The sequence below is a fragment of the Gymnogyps californianus genome, chromosome 2, assembly GCF_018139145.2.
Source record: "Gymnogyps californianus isolate 813 chromosome 2, ASM1813914v2, whole genome shotgun sequence".
Classification (NCBI taxonomy): Eukaryota; Metazoa; Chordata; class Aves; order Accipitriformes; family Cathartidae; genus Gymnogyps; species Gymnogyps californianus.
Window position 1 is genome coordinate 75,375,541 of NC_059472.1, and position 20,285 is coordinate 75,395,825.

Sequence of the window (20,285 nt, forward strand, 5' to 3'; positions counted from 1 at the left end):
ACCATTTGTACCCAATAGATCAAACACTTTAAAAGACCCATAGGTGCAAGCAGCAAGGTATAGCTCTGAGCAAAAGAACCTGGGTACAGGGGAGTTTGAATAAAGGAAGGAACTGAAAGCTGATGGCTGGTGGAAAAGCCCTCTTCTCTGACTGCTTTTTTTCAGCCAATATTAAGAAGTATTGACAATATTGTCCTTTTATATGTGGTTAGCAGAGGCCTGCCCCAATGTCCATTGATTTTTTCTCCATTAATTCTGGCAGTCTTCTAGGATCTGACCTAGCTGTCCAAAAGTGCTTGTTTGCCCTGAAAACACAGCAAAATGTATGCATAATAATTTAAAAAATAAAAAATAATAATTAAAAAAAAGAGAATGCTTAAAAGGCCCAGAAAAGGTAACAGACAAAAAATGCCATTAATGTAGTTAATATTTCTGTGAACAGCTGCAGTGTTCCTCCTAGCATACCATGGAAATGATCTAACTGTAAAATTATAATTTTTTTAAAACCATGTTGGGGAATATTTTTAGAGAGAGAGAGAGAGAATCAATAAAATATAAAAAGACAGATTATTGAAACTACTGGGTGATGTATGATAAAATATTCATAGGTTAAATAAGCATAATTAGCATTAAAATATAGGCATCATTTAGATGTTAATTAATTCTTGTTTCCCTTATCTTACAAGAGCATATGTGGTATGTCTAGCAGCAAAAGATGTTATACTGAAATGTCCTCCAGAAAGAAATATATAAAAAAACCTCACAGATGCTCAGAAATGTTTTCTAAATACATTGTCCATACTAAGAGCTCAAAAACTTAACAAGTAATTGTTGTTATATTTGGAACAATGATAAGGATATACAGAAAAGGACGTGAACTTCAGACTCTAAGGGATCAAAGGAAAACCTGCCTATTCAGTCCCCAAATACTAGTTTGTAGCTGTACCCTGACATTGTTTTCATCTTAAATCTTTTTAAAAAGCTATTTCTATTGCTGCCCTTTGTGCTGTCAGTCACAATGGAATAATGCTTACTAGGAAGTCAGGGCTCATGAAGCGTTTACACTTTCCCTGCAAAGAGAGTTGAAATAAGCAACCTTCCATGGGCATTATGTTTTGCTTTTTCAGACTGGATTTTGGAAAGACATTTCAAAAATTAATTGAAACTGAGATCTGTAACTGAAATAAATAAACTACTTAGTTTCTCAATATTTAACTTAAAATAACAAACTGAGGCCAATAATATTTTCAATCATAACCCCTTTCCTTCCACTGCAAAAAAAACCACTGCTATTTTTTTGTAAAGGTGTCTACTGGGCCTAAACTTCCTGAAAGTATTTGGATCATATTCTGATTCTGATAGTTCTCAATACAGATTACCAGTTAATACATGGAAATAGTATTCTTCCAAATCTACATATGCAAATAGGGGAGAAAATAGGTGATGTTTTTGTTTCATCTACTCCAAACTGTCAGATATGTGAAGAAAGGAAGGTTTGGAGTAAGTTTAAAAGGTAAGAATCTGTTATATGTAGGTAAATTTTAATTATGCATCTTAACTAGAAGTCATCAAGGGCTTTGACTAGTCTGTGATCATATTCTTAGTTCAGACAAGATTCTTATGAGACATTTACTTTTGTTTGATGTCAATGGGTTCACTATTATTCTTAAGGCTCATTATGTGTTTAAATAGTTTATTTCTGTAAGAACAGAAGTATTTCTTTCATGGAAATTTTTAATTCAAAATTTTCAACCAGAATTGTGCACACGACTTCAGGGGAAAAACACATAAATAAAATAATCTTTAAAAGGATCATAATTCAAGATGTTTCATACAAGTTCTAAGAAGTGGATTATCCACCAGGAGCAATGTAAGAAACAGTGGGTGCAGAGTGTATTGGTTTCCCATAGAAATAATTAAACTTTGGGGATGGCAAAGCCATGGATATGTACAGTAGCACTGCAATGTATTTTATATTCAATGCAGATTTAAAACATTAAATATGGTCAGATGAAATATTTCTTTTTAACCTTGAGGTCTGAAAAATGATAATTCAACTTGATTACCATTTCTCTGCATACTGTATTAGGCTACAAGCCAGACATTTTATATTAAATGAGGCCGTATTTGCATAAAGTTGTCAGGGTTTTTTTCAGGAAGGGGGCTGGAGGAGCACATTCTTAGGAAATATTGTGTATACAGAAAGGAAGGAATGTATTTGACATTTTGAAAGTCTATTTGTGTTTACAGCATGTAAAGTACTCTAAAAAAATGTCTTTTTTTTACTCCTGTTTTCTTATCTGGAACATTTGAAAGCACAGACTTTTTGTGACAATTCAGGCTGAACAAAAAGAAGTCATTGTTAAATGACACTTCTTTCTTTCCTGCTGTCCCATAATGATCTTCTCTTATCAATCAGTTTCAAACAAATTGTGGTTTGATACCAAAGAGAGCTGAGAAAGTCATTTTAGACAAACCACCAAAGAGACAGAGTTATAACTGCCACAGAATGAGCAGAACATCTGAACACAAAAGTGGCCTTTCTGATATAATTTATTACAGAGCACTTAGGAAAGTTAACATGAGGGAACATAAAAATTACTGCAATTGAACAAACTAGTGATCCAGTAAATATAGCATTTTCTCCCTGACAGTAATGAGAAACAAAGGATTTGAAGTCTTTTCTTTTCTTTCTTTTTCCTTCTCTGTTCTCCCTTCCCTTCCCTTCCCCTCCCTTCCCTTTTTCTCCTCTCATCTCCTCTCCTCTGCTCTCATCTCCTCTCGTCTTCTCTCGTCTCTCCTTCCCCTTCCCTTTCCCCTTCCCCTTCCCCTTCCTCTTCTCCTTTGCCTTCCCCTTTCCCTCTCTTCTCTTCTCACTAGGGAAAATACAAGAAAGGCTCAAGGGTATTTAAATTGGTTTTATTTACAAAATATAATATATCTATAAAACTTGTTTACACAGATTATGAATAGTTAAAATTTAAAAAAATAATATTTTAAAACTACTAAACAGTAATGTTTTAATTGACCTGAAATATATTTAGATTTTTTCATTTTATGAATAAGATTTTAACTTATTGTTCTGAAGTAGCACGAAAAAATGTTCTGAAATCTCCAAAATACTTGAGAAAAATGGAAAAATTAGTCCCTTTTTAAGTGTTGTTTAGATTCAGACTGAAAGCTTAAAATGATTTAGAATTTGGAGTTTAATTTATATTTGTTATATATTTCTTTACTACCTGAAAGTTTAACCATTTTTTGCACATTTATGAATTAATAGCAAGTATGTACTTGATAAGAGGTATTAGAAAAAAATTGCCTGATGTACTGAGATTGTTAGATCATGAAAGATAATGATGAACTAATTTTAAAGAGCAAATTTTAAAATTACAAGTGAAAGGGGAAATAAGAGTCCTGACTACTTAAGGCTATAGAAAACAACTTGAAGAGACTTTTTTTTTCTACTATAGAAAATTATGAAAATTCAGTTAGTAAGAATGAGCCGGCTTTTCAAGTACACTTGTCTCTCTTGACTGAGCTTCAATTGTAATATTCTCAGGTCTGAAAGGATAACTGTGTTCCTGGTTTTTCACCTGCTTTCTGCATTCACATCTCTCTCTCCTGTAAGTTTACCTAGTGTGACACCTGAGTCATTGTCAAAATGCACTTTTCTTTCTCTTATTCTGTCCTCTGCAAAAATATTTACTTGTGCTTTACTAATTCAGAGTACAACCATCTTTATTTTTTTGGGGGGGGGGACATAAGCTATTGAGTACCCAAAACCACATTTTGAATATGCTTGCTTCTTTCTTGAGCAGAAGGTAGAATTAGCAGAATGCCAAAATATCCTGCATTTCTGATACCTACAAATATCTCAAAATGTATTTCAAAGTTCCTTCCTTATCCTTCACAACCTGGTTTGTTCTGTAATGACTTTCTCCTCTGATGCTGTCGTGGTTTAACCCCAGCCAGCAACTAAGCACCACGCAGCCACTCGCTCACTCCCCCTGCCCAGTGGGATGGGGGAGAGGATCGGAAAAAAACCCCAAACGTCGTGGGTTGAGATAAAGACAGTTTAATAGGACAGAAAGGAAGGTAAAATAATGATAATAATAATAATATGGCAATAATACTACTAAAAGAATTAGAATATACAAAGCAAGTGATGCACAATGCAATTGCTCACCACTCGCCAACTGATGCCCAGTTAGTTCCCAAGCCGTGATCTGCCCCTCCTGGCCAACTCCCCCAGTTTATATACTGGGCATGACATCATACGGTATGGAATATTCCTTTGGCCAGTTTGGGTCAGCTGTCCTGGCGGTGTCCCCTCCCAGCTTCTTGTGCCCCTCCAGCCTTCTTGCTGGATGGCCATGAGAAGCTGAAAAATCCTTGACTTAGTATAAACGCTACTGAGCAACAACTAAAAACATCAGTGTGTTATCAACATTATTTTCCTACTAAATCCAAAACATAACACTATACCAGCTACTAGGAAGAAAATTAATCCCAGCCGAAACCAGGACAGATGCTGAGTCATTTGTGACTCCCAACAAGAGTAGGTGGTTTCATGTCCTTTCCCTACCCAACTCCTCCTAATTCTTTTGATTTCAGAGATAAAACATTCAGTTTCCTTTTGCTTATAACCAGCTTTAAAGACTTTCCACATCTTTATCCCTTTACAATGTAAAATTTTTATTAGGCGAATTTACAGACAAGGTAAAAAAAAGATGAGGTTGCAGCCCTCTGGAAGACACTATCTACACAAACAAACAGTGGACTAAGAGCAGGAAAGGAGGTTGCGACTTAAATCAAAACAGAGATATCACTTTTAAAACTTACCTCTGGTCAGTATGTACAGCTGACTGTCCTGTCTTTCCAATTTGTCTTATTGCAACTTATCTACAAGAGTATTTAGTTGTACCTTTATTGTTCTAAATCTTGCTGCCTTTTCTTTCAGTTTAATCAATCAATATATATGCTGCTCTCCTCTTTTGCCGAAAGCAAATACCCATTGTTGCCCATTTAGATATCCTTCACTTTATCTCTTCATTGCTGCTCTCTACCTATTTGTGAAAAATGTATTGCCATGCCTTACAAGAATCACCTTAGAAAATAGTATTTCATGTATCGCCATTTGATCCTAAGAGATAATGAACAGTAAAGAAGAAATAAAGAGGAAGTGCTGTTTCTCTGGGTTTTCCATTAAGAAGCCCAGATAAAGACCTAAATCAATAGGCTGCACTAATAATGTGAACTGAAAATATTTATGCCTTCCAGGGAAGAATTATGATATTATAGTAAGTAATAGAACTACTACCATGGATAAACACAAAGATTAATAAACTTCCCTGGTTCAGTAACTCATTCTGCTATGGAACAATTTGGCATAGCAGTATTGATGATTAAAGCCAAAAGGACTAAAGCCTCAATTTCTCAATGCCTGATGTAAGAGCTCTTCAAGTCACCTGGTTGTCACAGTGTGAAATGGTCACTTCCTAAACATCACACAGCTGGGTGCCCAGCTATTGCCACACCCCAAAGATCACTTGTTGTGGGAGAAAATCTCAGGCTAAGAGATTGTGAGAGAGCTAAGCCTATGCACAGGGCACACACCAGGCTCTTCACAACAACCCGTATGACCATCACATTAAAGACTGTCAAAAATGAAATGATGCAGAGAGCGCCGTGTGCCTAGAGTCTCATTCTGGAATCCCATGTGAACATGCACATCAATCTTTACAAGACAAGCATAGTTAGAAACTACTGATCAAAAATAGGCATTTGATTGAAATATTAATATTGTTGTCTGAGATGAGAAAACTAATTTTGGACTCCTAGGTTCAGACATTCTGACTGAAAGAAACTGCACCATGTACAGAACAAAGACTGCACAATTAGTACCTACACAGACCTGAATGAAGCTGCTAATGAGAATCCTACCGATTAGGCCAGGCTGAGATTTTTCAAAGCCAGGGTAATATCCTTTGAATTTACACTTCAGTGGCTCAGTTTTGTATAGTAAAAACTCAGATTTAGTATAGTGAGTCCTAAAGAGAGAAATTAATTAATTCCCTATATATTTTCCAGTAAAATTAACATACACAACACCACATACAGAGTCCACAGTGTGGCTAGGGTTTAAAGTTTACCACTTAGTTCAACAGCAATTAATTTTAGAATCAAGATATGAAAAATCTGCCCCAAAGAACTATTTTCCCCCCTTGAATAAGTAAATACAGTATTTGAGAAACTATATGTTTTAGATAAGTACATGCCATAAGCTTAGATTTTATACAAGTTGAAGATACGTACTTAGCACATATTACCTAATTTTACAGCAATTTAGCATTGCATATGAGTACAGGCTTGTGTTGTAAATCTGTAGCAAATTTGTGAAAGATTTGTTTTACAGATAATGGTAGGAGGACAAACATTCCATTATAGAAAATGAGTCTGCAAAATCATGCTATTCTACAGAAACACTTCCTGGCAGAACACCCCACATCCTATAATTTCCTCTTTATTTATTTGTTTAAACATAAGAATTAGAAAAGCTTAACAGAAAGTGCTGAAATGAAATGCATTAAATGTATTATTTTGCTTTTAACCCTGCAAAAACAGCCCCTGAAGGGCAGCAGAGGTTTTAACACACTTGGACACAGTGGAAGTCACTGATAACAACCTGCCAGATGAAATCAGACACAGTGTCTTAGCACGTGATGCTGATTTGGGTAAGTCCAGTCTGGCTGACAAAACCACAGCTCTGTTTTACCATTAGCCATAATTGCAGTATGACTCACAGATCACAGATGACTCAAAACAGCCTTTCTCTCAAGTACAGCTGTAGCAAATCGCACTGAGGTCTGCTCCTGGAGCTCTCATCCTCTGCCTACTGGTATACAATAGCTTCAGGGACGGGAGCACATGAGCAGCATTCCAGGTACTAATATACAGACAGATACCTAGGGAGAGCTTCAAAATTGTCTAGCAGGGAAGTGTCTAAACCAGATGACAATCATTCCAGTTCCATGTAGCCCTGCAGAACCTCTTCTAACCTCATTAGGCTCCTCTGAAGGCCTGACTGCAGAACCTTCTCCTAAAATCATCTGAGACCAAATATATGAGACCATCAAAATGGTTTCTCACTTGCCTAACACTTGTTTAATGGGCTTAACTTTGTACAAGCTACTTCTATATACCTGTATTCTTGAAGCTAAGAGGACACAGAAGCTAGTGGAAGAGTATTTAAAGTCTAAAACTAGATGAAGAATGGATGCTTCTTATATTGTTTCCACAGGCTTTATGTTGTTTCTACACGTTTTCAGTCATGATCATGAACAGTAATGGAGCTGCCAGAAAGAAAGTCTTTTTAAAGGTGAGCAAATTCTGTTGACACATTTTGACAGATATTTCCTACCCCATTTTGTTTAGATTGTGTTTATGCTGCTTTTTTGTTTGTTTTCCTTTTGCTCTATATAAGAATTGAGTTTACTGGAAGGATTACTTGCAGACACAGCAATTGTTAAGTGTATTATAGAGAACAACCACAGATGTTAATTTTGAATCTGCAAATATGAACATTTGGACTTTTATGCCCCTTCAGTCAGGGAATAAACACGTACCATATGACTTTTAGGTCTAGCTAAAATTGTGACTGCTGAGCACCACGAGGGGAAAAAAATGCTCAGTTCTCTCTTAGAGACAAAGAATTATTTGCAGAATTATTTAGGTGGAGTCTGTTTCTGAAATCCTTCCTCCTCAGTATGAAAAGATATATGTGTACCAAGAGACTCACTGACTTAAAATAGGACTATACAGAGATAGGGAATTATACTGGCAATTACAGTATATACAAGACACACTAAAATAATGGAATTATTTTTATGGACTATAGAAGGCTTCGGATAAGACCTTAATTGTTTAATTATTTGGTGGATTTAGCGAACACTTGAGCATTTTTGTTCAAGAATGAGCTTAGGGAATTGGGATATTAACAAACAAAAAGAGGTAGAATTTTTCGATAAGTTACCTGCTATGAACAGTTTGCCAAAATTAGCAAAATCCCTAGATCTCTGTGGTTTCCCAGACATAATCACCACCTGTCAACTTTATATGTCTGTTTTATTCTCAACCCTCAAAACCAAAGACCGCATTTTTAACACCACCTGCTGCCTACTGTTGAATATATTGTCACATCTTCCAAATGATACACTGTACGCTGCAATTCAATTTTAAAGAGTTTTAAGAGCTCAAACCTCAATTTAGGATCTGCGTTACACTATATGCAGGACTGAAAAATCAAAGTCAAGTAACATATTCTGAAAGATTATCCACCAAAATCCTACATAAATAGTAACTCTCACTGCAACTGTGATATCACCTGAACTGAAATTAATACTATATGAAAGTAAGGGAAAAAAGGTCCTTGCTTCGGATACCTGCCGTAGTCGTCAACCTGTAAGCTGTTTTGTATAATCTATTATGTATAGATCCATTTTCAGCCTTTCTGTGACTTGTGGGTTCTGAAGAAATTTTTTAATGTATGAGAGTTGGGTTTAGAAAGTTCATCTTATGCAGACTGCTGTGTAGCACACATTAAATTATTTCTCTTGATCAACTTCGCAAGTCATTTAAAAGTAGTAGTAACACCCTGGAGTCTGTGGATCACAGGCTGAAAGCCACAGATCTGTAGGATAGTTGGCAATGACTGGTGAGGTTTTCAGTCTTGCTTCCTGTCACGTCTCCTACTGAAGTGGCTTGACATTGTGTGCTTCCACTTCTCCTGCTAGCTGTGCGCTGGGCACTGCTGCCCAATTGCCTCTGACCTCTCTGTTGTACCATTATGAGCCTGACAATTTGTTTAAAGTGCTAGGAAAACGGGTGTTGTGGTTTAACCCAGCAGGCAGCTAAACACCACACAGCCGTTCACCCACTCCCCTCCAGTGGGATGGGGGAGAGAATCAGAAAAAAGGTAGAACTCGTGGGTTGAGATAAAGACAGTTTAATAGGACAGAAAAGGAAGGGAAAATAATAATAATGATAAAAGAATATACAAAACAAGTGATGCACAATGCAATTGCTGACCACCTGCAGACCGATCCCCAGCCAGTCCCCAAGCAGCAGGCCGCCACCCCCAGCCAACGCCCCCCAGTTTTATTGTTCAGCATGACGTCATATGGTATGGAATATCCCTTTGACCAGTTTGGGTCAGTTGTCCCGGCTGTGTCCCCTCGCAACTTTTTGTGCACCCCCAGCCTCCTTGTTGGCAGGGCAGTAAGAGAAGCTGAAAAGTCCTTGACTTAGTGTAAGCGCTGCTCAATAACAACTAGAACATCAGTGTGTTATCAATATTATTCTCATCCTAAATCCAAAACACAGGACTATACCAGCTACTAGGAAGAAAATTAACTTCATCCCACCCAAAACCAGGACAATGGGCGAGGTTCTAAATTGCATGGTTTTTTTCTATGAATATGAATGGTAACTTATCTCATTTTATAAGGGAAGTGGCAGAGCTGGCAAACCACTGCTACAGGTTACGGGGTGGGGAAAAAAGGGAAAAGAAAAAAAAATGAAAACTTTTGCCTTCAGGAGAGAACTGTGGGATTTTTTACTTTCTAGACCAAAGATCAGCCCTCAAAATCCCAGCCTTGGTATATTATTGAACGGAGTTATTAAAAATTACAGGAAATATTCTTAAAATGATGGTATACATTATCATGGACAAAATTAATCCATCATTAATTTAAAGCAATAATAAAATAGATGACTGGTGAACATGGCAACAGCCTGTATTTTCATAATAAGTCAAAATGAATCTAATTTTTCCTCATTGAAAAATATTAGAAAATCCAAGTCATGCAAATAATTTTCATTATAGTTCACTCAAAGGTCACAAAGACCCCTGCTGAGTAATGTAGATAAGATCCCACTTAGTTCCAGTAAGAACAGAAAAACTACATTTCTCTGTTATCTATTATAGAAAGAGAGGATGTGCTATTAGATCTGATAGCATCAGCAAAGCTGTAGGAAAATTGTAGAAAATAAACCATTGATCTAATTACCTTTGAAATATTTCTATTCATTTCAACAGTACCTGGATCAGATAATTTGTGAAGAGAATTATACTGATTAAGGCAGCAGTCCGCTCCTCCTCCTGCATGGCATTTCACCAAGCAGCAGATTATGGTGCAAGACAGGGATAGGGAAGAGCACCGGTTCTTCAGAACAGGTCAGAGCCCAGCCCGTGCATCACAAACTCAACTGTCATTGGACTCAACAAAATACCTGTGTGAACGCAGATTAGAGCAAAAAGCCCCAGCTAATGCTACATCTCACAGAGTTGCTGTTTCTTTTAAAGCTTGTTGAGAAAGCTATGAGAGAAAAGACAAAACAAATGCATAAAAAAAGTACAGGTCAATACTGTCCTTACAATGGATACAAAAAAATATGCAAAAAATCATTTAGAAATTAAATTCCTGACCTGTGTATAAGGACATAATATTGTCTTTCTTGTTGCTTTTTTTTTTCTGTGACCAATGGATAGAAACAGTGATTTCCAGCAATACTATAGTTGTCTACGTTTTCATGAATTACGATGCTTAAAGACTATAACTGTTCTTTCCACAGCCACAATGGATGACTGCAAAACATCATTAAATGCCTTCTTCAAAGCCATTTCCTTGAAGAAGGAGGACAATTGCAACTATAACATACAAACACCCCATCCATACTATGACAAATGGATTTATCTACAATACACCGCCAAAGAGTCTCTTCCAATGTCCCCTGAGCTTCTTTTATGCCAGTGTTGTGTTCAGAGAGGTTCAGCTTTATTTAAGTGCTAAAGTTTTAAAACCCGGGGTCAAGTACAAGTATTACCTGTTCCCTTCCTGCTAGAAGGGATTCTATTCCCACTCCACCCCCAGCCGCCGCCACAAGCATCGTATGGCAATTCTAATATTTTGAGATCCAAAATACTTCACTTCTTGAAAGTATGAGGTGAATATCAGTCAGAATCAACATAGAAAATGTGATGCTGCTACAGCAATTTTTTTTAATTCTGGACACTTTATTTTTCCTGCTCAAGATGTTACTGCAACATACAATAATGTAATATAATATTACCATGAGGTAATATGCAATATAAACTTAGCATAATATAATGTTACCATGAAAATAATTTCTGATCTTTTCTATTAAGAAATAAATACTGAAGTGGAAATGAGGACAAGTGAGAGTACTAGGCAGCATAGTCCTGGCTCCTACTACATCTAGTCTGTCAGACCTGTTTTGCCAATGTCTCTGTAGTCCATCAGAACCATTTAGGGTGCTCAAAGTCTACAGCCAAATAAGCAGACATCTCTATTGACAAATAACACAGCCTGCTCCTCTTGCTTTTTCTTTTTGTTCTCCTCCCCCTGTAATTTCCTCCCTTCCTAGACCCCCCCACCTCCAACCCTAAAAGTTGATGCCATTAGCATCAAACTGGGCATTGTGACTACCATGTTTCCCTCTATACTTGGGCAGTATGATTATGTTCTCTTTTCCACCAGTGGGGAAGCAATCTTTTAAATACATCAAACAACCACCACCGAAGAAGTGAAATCGGACTGACAGGAAGGTGCAGAAACACTGTTAACAATCTAAAGTTCATACAGCTTACGAAGAGCAATATCTCATTTGGTTTTGCTCAGCGATCTGTAGCAAAAAAAACGTATATGATCTCTTAGAGCTATACTAGAGTCAAGACCAAAAGTATGGCTCAGGGAAACCACCATACTGACTTTAATGCTGAACAGCCAGAACATAAAGAGATCGGTAGGTAGCACAATGGGCAGAAAAGTGTTTCTTCTGTTATTATCAACACCTACACTCTTAAAAGCGTCCTTCATTACCAATATCAAGGCGAAGTGCGTGTGGTGCCATGTTCACTGCTGCCACCAAGTGGACCAAATCTGTGCCCCAGAATGTGAAGCAGATACAGCCAGAGAGTCACATTTCTTCAAGACTGTATGTCGTGGTTTAACCCCAGTCAGGAGCCAAGCACCACGCAGCTGCTCCCTCACTCCCTCCCGGCCCCTGCTCCCAGTGGGATGGGGAGGAGAATCGGGAAAGAAGATGGAACTCGTGGGTTGAGATAAGAACATTTTAATAACTAAAGTAAAATATAATACAAACAATAATAATAATGAAATATAATAATAATAGTAATGAAAAGGAATATAACAAAAAAAAGGGGGGGGGAAGAAAAAACCAGTGATGCACAATGCAATTGCTCACCACCTGCTGACTGATGCCAGAGCCACGATCCATGCCTCCCGGCCAACTCCCCCTGTTTATATACTGGGCATGATGTTCCATGGTATGGAATACCCCTTTGGCTAGTTCAGGTCAGCTGCCCCAGCTCTGCTCCCTCCCAGCTTCTTGTACACCTGCTTGCTGGCAGAGCATGGGAAACTGAAAAGTCCATGACTTAGATAAGCGCTACTTAGCAACAACTAAACATCAGCGTGTTATCAACATTATTCTCACCCTAAATCCAAAACACAGCACTGTACCAGCTACTAAGAAGAGAGTTAACTCTGTCCCAGCCAAAACCAGGACACTGTATATGGAATTTTATTAAAATATAGGAAATAAGACTACCCATAAAGATAGCCTATCTCAATTCCTCTCTCCAAAGAACTTAACTCTGTCTGTCTTCCAAGAGTAATATACCTATACCTTTCTTCTCCCTGAACCCAAAGGAAGACAGATTTAAAATCTGCCAAAAGAATCTGTAGGATTTTTATTGGCTGAGAAGACACCTTAATGGGAATACTTTCAAAAAACACAGCCAGATCTTTTCAATAAAGAATGTCACCTACTTCTTCTTTAGAGGATTTTTGTTCTTTCAAGGATGCACTGTACTTTTCAACTGGCAGAAGCTGTCGCAGGTGCTGAGGAGCAGCCAGTTTGCACAATTTGCAGTGGCAGCAATCATCAGCAATAACATATACAATACCTTCTTCTTGGCACATAAGGAACATTTCCCTAGGAGTTTTCTGACAGCTGATGTTGAACCTTATTAGTCTGCCATGTATGTAGTCACAGAGAAAAAGAGCCAAAGCATTAGTCAGGGTAATCTGTATGATTAGCTTGGTTTCTCTGTGCTCACAGATGTGATTAGTAGGGAGCCAGAGGACTGACATGTTTCCTCCTAAGACCTTCTCCAAGAACAATTTCTGATAGGTTTCCATAGAAATCCATACTAACATTTTGTGATAAAAACAAATAATGGCATATTTTGGATCCTTCCTCCCTTCTCCACAAGCAATTCTGTATCTGTCCACTTTAATGACCACTGAATTTGCATGTTATGCCTGAAACTGACTTCAGGATCTGTGAGAATTAAGTCAGGATTCAAATTTCACTCAAATAATTTCTGTAATGGCCCTCCCTTATAACCCTTTGAGCCATCCACTGTTTCACCTGTTGGCATTTATTTTCCTCATGTTCTTTAGTGCTACCTTCTTATTTATTCTGCACTTAATCAAAACCAAACAAGCCCTCTCTGTGTGGCTAGCAGAGCTATGCTATTTTCTCTAAAGCTCCCAGAATTCAGGGTGACATAAGTATATGCAGCTGCACAATCTGCATGAGAGTTTGTCAGTCACTGGATTGGACTGAACACGAATCCTGGAGAGGCATCTGAGCAACACCGACATCAGCCAACAGTTACAGAAAAACATGGCAGAAGAGGGAGCATTCTCTGTCTAAAACAAAGGAGAGAAGCCCTAGATTGCAAACAAAGTGCAAATAAGGTGGGTAAAGTGTCAGGGAGATGCTTGGATATATCAGAATTACTTGCCAGTTCTTTACAGGTGGTGTGCAACAGGAAAACTGAAAGAACGGAAAACAGGATGCAAAACAAAATGCAGTTGAATAATAAATAAAATGATGAAAACCCACAGATAGTTCTAGGCCATTTTCTTCTAAATTTGTTTGCTTTTTCAATTTCTTTCCATTTCAGTGGTAATTCTTAAATCTGTCCATCAGGCCAGGTACTTTATTAGGTTTTTTAAGTCAGCTTATCCTCCAAATGCATTCATATTATAGCTTATAGTGTTCTAGGAATTTATCTCATATATTTGTAGCATTTTTAGTAGTAACCTTAATAGATGACCATACATCAGCTTTTACTTCCATGCTGCTGCTTGATCTCTCAGTTTTATCATGAAGCTGATATGAAGATCTACTTGGTTTAGTCACAGGGCAGCATAACTTTTTCTTCACAAGCTATACAAATCATAATTTACTTCTTCATCTAGATCTATTCCATCCAAAGAAATAAAATGAAAAAGAATCCATCACTGTGAATACAAGTAAATATAAAGCAGTCCTAAAAGTGTTATAACTAGTATAACAATATTGATGAGATTAAATTGAATTAACTTGGAAAACGTTGGTATCTAACCAGCTGTCAACACAAGGCCGACCAATATTGCTAAGTGAATCCAAGTGAGCTGGATCTAGCCAGCTGCTGAGGGGCCCAATCAGTGTAAAACACCAGTTACTGACCTCAAAAACCTTTTCTCAGAAATCCCATAAAAATGCTCTGAGTCTCTTCGAAAATGATTGTGAGCAATTAGTTTGGATAGACTTTCTATTTCATGAAAGAGAGAGAGAACTCTGAAATAAAGTTTCTTATGAAGTAGAAAAATGAACTGAAATTTGCTAATAATGGAACATCTTAAAAGATCTTTTTCTTCAAAAAGTGTACTTTTTGGCCTTTAGTTTCAGTTTTATTTAATATTATACCACTTTAAAATAAACAACTTTGAAGTGGAAAAAAGCTCCTGAATAGCTGAAACAGGATGTGTTGGAATGTATTTCTTGGATTTTCTGCCCCTAAGAAATCTCCACCATATTTTACAAAGTAGTTCCATTTTGACCAACCCATATATTCCACAACATGATCACACTTAATTTTCTTATCCCATTTCTTAAGTAGTCCAGAGCAATTCCATTTAATTGTGTATTTTGCCATTACAAGTAATCCTGATGTCCTGCAAACTTCACACTTACCAGTTTATCCATTACAAAAATAGTTTAAAAGAAATTTCTTCATTTTCCAGCCACAAAAAGCAGTCAGGAAGAAACAGGTGCATAGTAAAATGATTCAAAATGTAAGCAAAGGCAGCTGGAGGACAATTCATGATGCTAAGTCTGGGTTTTCAGAGATCTATACAAGTTCCTTAAGAATCTTTGGCTAATCTTCCCAGATGTTGAACCTTAGCTTGATATGTATGAATCTGACATTTTTGCCCATATACACTGGACATGTACAACAGTTGTAGCTCCAATATTTAGCACAGAGAAATCTCCCAGTGGATATCTATAGCAGAAACTGAAGCTGAAGCCTGCTTCAGGAAGCTGAATTGAGAAGGAGAGTAAATGGGAAAAGATCTGCAGAAGCATGACAAAATGGAGACGTGGAGAAAAAGAAGGAATATGAATATACAGATGATGTTACAAAGCATACCACTGACCTGACAGTTCATGTTAGATTTGCTTCCTTGTTCTTTACAATTCAACAGGTAAATCAGAAGTTCCGTTTTTAAAAAAAACAGCAAATAATCAAACAATAAATCTAAGAGAGGTATTCATGGGGGAACATTTTATGACTTGTCTTGGCCTAGTGTTTTTTCTGTCCTGAAAAAAACAGAAAAGCAAAAAATTTTAGTGATATTAAGAATAGCCTCTTCCTCAGGCATATATTTAAGAAGGAGTAGGAATTCATCATGCAGGCAGTATGCTTTCTAAGAATAAGGAAGCACACATTCTTTTCTTTTGTTGGGCACCTCTGATAGTCTGTATCTGTTTCTGGAAGTGAACAGATGACACTATATCCATATCTTTGCCATTTCCTTGATGCTGCCTGCAAATACTATGCTACTTGCCTGTCCTAACTTTAGGGTCTGCGCCAAGTGCTTGTGTGGGGAGCTTCAGTGTGTTAAAAGAATCATGTGCCCCATCTGACCAAACACAATCTGGGCCCTAGAAATACTAGTAGCTTCTCTTGAATGTACGTTAATTGCATACAAACTTACAGTGTTTTCAGTGAATGCGTTTCTCCCCACTGTTGGAAGTCCCACTGCTCCTGGAATTTCCACTTCACTATGTTTATCAGCCAAAAAAATCAGTTTATGAGACTGCATGTGTTGTTTCATTGTAGATTTCTAATGTACCATTGAAGGGAATGAATAGCTGAAAAACACAATTATTACAGTGGCAATAACTTTTTATATGACTTTTTAAAATGATCTAGATAGCTCCCATGAACAACAATAACCTTAGTATATTTAAACAATGCTTTTGGTTTAAAAAGTGCTTTATTACCAAAGTTATTTTTGCAATTTTAAAAACCAGTTACCATGACTTTCTTGAGATGTTTCAACCACCACAGAAATGACAGGCTGTGGGCTCATTAATTGTTTATCAAGGCTCAGCAACTCTACACAACTGTTTAGAAAACACAGAAAAGTATCCCATGGCCCGTCCCTGAAGAGACTAAAATATGAAGACAGAAGGAAACTGGCTTAGATTGCACAGGTTTAATTTGCTTAAAATTACATAGTGTAGGTGTTCCTTTGGAAATTTTTCACAGAAGATTTGTGATGCTCTTTAACCAAGTTTCCAAAAGATACCTGAGGAAACCATTCAGAATGATAAGCATTGACTGCAGGATATTTGGATTTATTCATTTTACTTCAAACAAAAGCAAAGAAACTAGACCCTGCATTCTCAAAGGTACTTAAAGCTTTAACACTCCCATGGTGCCTAATCCTTCTGTCACCGGTATATGAAAATGTACCTTGCCTTGATTAATATTCTATTAATCCATGACAAAGTACCCATATCACTTACATGCTTACTTTCTCGGCAAGTTCCTGAGATATGCCTCATTAACTGGATTACTTGTTTGATCTGAATGCTGTCATACCGTTCTGTTGACAGCTAGGGTGCCTCATGCTAGACTGTGCAGTGAATAGTCTTTATTAGTGCCAACCCCTTCATGTGATGTCTTTCTGAACTCTCTTCTCTGATGTATGGAAGGTGGCCCAAGGTCAAACAATTTGTGATTAACTGTGAATGTAAATGTTGGTGTCTTGTCTGAGTTAACATAAAATTAATTTAACTAACCTTTGATCTGACTTTGAGAGAAAAGAAACATGAAAAAGTCTATGTTGAAGGAATCTTTTTTTTTTCTTCATGGAGTAAAAAAATATTTTCATCTATGCTGACTTTTTTTCCTTATAACTTCTGAAGGAATTTAGTGCTGCTTAGAGATTGCATTCTGACAGCCCCGAGACCAAAATTCTCAACTAGTTACAGATCAGAAATAGCATGGTCAACAGCAGCACCTGTTTTTTCTCATAGCGAGCAGCTCTTCCAAATGGAGTCATATTTCCCATTCCCTGAGGCTGTCTGCTCTTTTTTCATCTTACCAAGAACTCAGTCAACTTTACAAGTACAATGAGTTTTTTAACTTGCTCATAGGGCAGGTGGATCAAGACCCACACCAAAAGCCTTTTCATTTTTTTTTAGCCTGCCTCTGAGTCTCCTTTAAACTTTAATTGCTTAATGAGATATAGATTTTTATATACTCAGAGCTCTATTTTTAAGGGAAGCCTGATTCTAGAAGAGGGTTAGAAATAAATTTTGTTCCTTTTCTCTAAAATGGAGGAAAAACCCTCATTATCCAGACACGTCCCATCCCCCTGTCCCCCCCAACATCTAGATATTTGACATTTGGATCTGGGTGCAATTCTAAATGTTGACATTTTCAGAGAATTGATGGTTTGGGTGCATTCTTACCCAGTTGATTCTGGCAGGCTGGAAATCTGTCTAGTGTTTTCTCAAAGATCACCCGTGGTGGTGAACTCAAGCAATCTATTCTACTGCTTCAGTATCTTTACCATAAGAAAGTGTTTTTTTAATATTTAATCTGAATACTCCTCACGGAATTTAGGCCCCTTATAATTGGTCTTGTCAACTGTGGGCATGGAGAACAGATTGCATCTTTCCTCTTTTCTGCAGTTTCTGTATCATATGCTTTAACCCAATGTTAAGTTAACTTTAGGAAAAAGGGGGAAATATCATTGATATTTACTATTTTATAATTCTGCTTAATTTAGATGGAGTATTTTAGCCTATAAGTAAATATTACCTTATCCATATTTTATAAATAGTGACAAGTTGATTGAGACAACTGGTATCCAAGCATAGTAGTTCCAGCTTTAATTGACATATAGTATACAGAAATCAGTCTCACTAATTCTGAGTCTATTTACTTACAGCTGTTTGTCATTCAACATATTAAACATAAAACCCCCTACTGCTCTTATCCATAATTCTCTTTACTTTTACTTCATAAAAAAAAAGAATTATTTCCTTGACTAGGTGGGATAAGACTGATAAAACACTGATTTCCTGACTTAGCTCTTTGAAGTTTGCAGAGGTCGTACAGTGTAAACCAGTTGAGACTGTGGTTGTAAGCCAAAGAAAGCAAACTTCACTGTTGCATTGCGAAAGCATCACTGAGAGCCTGACAACACTTCTTCTTCTTCTATCATGCGTTAGATGCTATTGGACCAAAGTTGTAAGCAAATAAAGTACCTACTTATCTCTCTAAGAAAGGTTCATTTTTTATTCCATACTTCACAGCAATGGTTGAAAACCTCTATCTGAATAAAATCTTTTCTGTAGTGAAGTGAAGCCACACATGGAAAACTGCTCTAACAGTATATAATGCGCTGTTAGTCAACAGCTTGAAAACAAGTCTCCCTGCATAATGTAAAACGTAAATTTTATATGGCAAAGTTGTGACAGCATCTTACAAACCTGAATAAATATAATTTTTTTACATACTCAAAAATTAACTGAGTGATCCAAGGTAACAGAAACTACTATTTGAAACTGGGACCAACAGAGCTCCTAGCTACACTGAGGTTAACAGTAAAAGTCTTGGTGGTTGTGGCTAGGTCAGATTGGCTTGATGTGGTTAATTATTCTGATTCAAGGTGAGATCTGATGGATCAGTAAGGCATGAACTATGTGAAATACATATGCACAGAGACAGATGGTCAGTCACCAGTTTGACTTTGATCCTAGCGAAGTGTTGTTGACAACGTAAGAGGATTTGTTCTTTATTAATAACCAGCTGGATACAGAGAAAGTTTCTCATTTCTACCACACATTATATAGGTTAACCAACCTTGTAATAGCTATAGACACTTTCCTCTGCCAGAAAGAAAATTATCTTGGCCAGAGATCATACCCACAGAGATCAGAAATGAATTGAATTTGACTTGCTTACAGTATCTCAGATAACGTTGCTGATGGCAGAAGTGTAAAGAGGTTGCTAAGCAAGCCCACTGGATATTATTATTAATAGACTGTAAATCAAAATTCTGAGCAATTTCTTGTATTGAAAAAGGCTGAATCCAGCAGAGACAAAATTGTGTGTTTCAGTGTATGCATAAAGAAAAAAAATTACAGCAAAGCTTCTCCAATTTCAGTATTTCAGGTAAGATTTGTCCATATTGCTGCAGCATAAAAAAATAATGGTAATACATGTAGGATGATTTAACAGATGGTTCTAGAGAAAACGCATGGAAAATAAACTTTTCAGAGTAAAGTTTGCCATTGTCTGTGAAACTGATAAAACATCTTTAACAAAAAAACTTTGTGAAGAAATCTTTATAATCATTATATGGAGAGCCTAAACATGATGTGGCAAGTTTCTGTGATACCTGGTATCTCAACCATGACAACATTTAAATATTATGTATTAGGTATCAGACAGTTGATAAATGTGAGAAAGAAAAAAAAAAGACCCTCATAAATTTTGCCTGTTGTCATATCAAGTGGTTTAGATTCCTAGCCTAGTAAAGCCACTGTGAAGTTTTCCTCTATTCCCAATTAGACAGGATCAAACAGTAGCCCCTATCTCACTTCAGATCAAATGGCGTCATTATTATTTTTAAAAAATATCAAGGAGTTACATTTTATAACCCAGAGTGACTCTTCTTTAAGAAAGAAAAAAAATATGTTGAAAGCCAATTTTCATCAAGTGGATAGTTTAGTGTGAACATTTTATTTTAGCACATTTTCCTAATATTACAATGGCAAGTAATTTGGTTTTCTATGAATAAACAAAAACTCATCTGAATACTTATAATATTATTTGCCTGTTGTTGTACATAAGAAAAGAAATCCTTTGCTTCTGCTTGTAC